General features: G+C 28.7%; 1 pseudogene; it reads right to left on the bottom strand.

The window, feature by feature from the left end:
- Window positions 1-345: 345 nt before the first annotated feature.
- On the bottom strand, window positions 346-436 carry LOC129514675 (U6 spliceosomal RNA; annotated as a pseudogene).
- Between the last annotated feature and the right edge of the window lie 424 nt (window positions 437-860).

Genomic DNA, 860 nt, shown 5'->3' with positions numbered 1-860 from the left:
TCTGACTTAAATTTATTTAGATCAACTGAAATCAATAGTTTTTGTTTTGTGAAAACGGTTCTTGTTTTCTTGTACAAAAAAAAAAAGACAAAAACACAATAGCTCCTTGAAGAGGCTTCAAAAATAGTCTTGTTATTGATTAGTTAGCATTACTAAAATTTTGAGAATTTAGGGGGAAAAATACCATCTTGCTCAGTGTTTTTCTAATTTTGCAAAATTTCTTTTGGGAAGTTTATTACTTAGAGTAAAAAAGTAAGAATTTTCACCGTGAGTTCTTCATGTTTATAATGTTGACCTTTGATAACTTTCTGATGTATTTCTTTTCTACCACTTCATGATTGGAATAAAAACAATACTCAATTTGTGTGTCATCTTTGCATAGGAGCCATGCTAATCTCTGTATCATTCCAATTTTAATACATGTGCTGCTGAGTACTCAACATTCTCTCATTTTTAATCTATAAAAATGTCAATTGTAGATGGGTTCAATTTAATAATAATAATAGTGTTCGGTCATGATGGAAACTTCTAAATTTAAATAATTTTACAATTTGGGAATGAAAAATCTGAAAATATTTTCTTTTGAAATGATGTAGTAATAATTGATACACTTTAAAATATGTGGATAAAGCACTTCTTTTTTATTTTTTTCAGTACATATTAAATTGTTTGGCCCATGGACTGTCATATAGTTTTTTAGTCAATGTTCTAAGACAGTAACTTTTAATACTTTTTGTGGCACCAGAGTTCTTTTTTATGCACAACCTTATGAAGAAAGTCAGAGTACACAAAAATTAAAATAGTTATTCTTGGGGAAGAAGGTTAAGTGGGAAACTCATTACCTCACCTTTCCCATTGCT

The sequence above is a fragment of the Nyctereutes procyonoides genome, unplaced genomic scaffold (genome assembly GCF_905146905.1).
Source record: "Nyctereutes procyonoides isolate TBG_1078 unplaced genomic scaffold, NYPRO_anot_genome, whole genome shotgun sequence".
Lineage (NCBI taxonomy): Eukaryota > Metazoa > Chordata > Mammalia > Carnivora > Canidae > Nyctereutes > Nyctereutes procyonoides.
The sequence above is the reverse complement of the archived record's forward strand: the minus strand, read 5'-3'. Positions and strand labels throughout refer to the sequence as shown.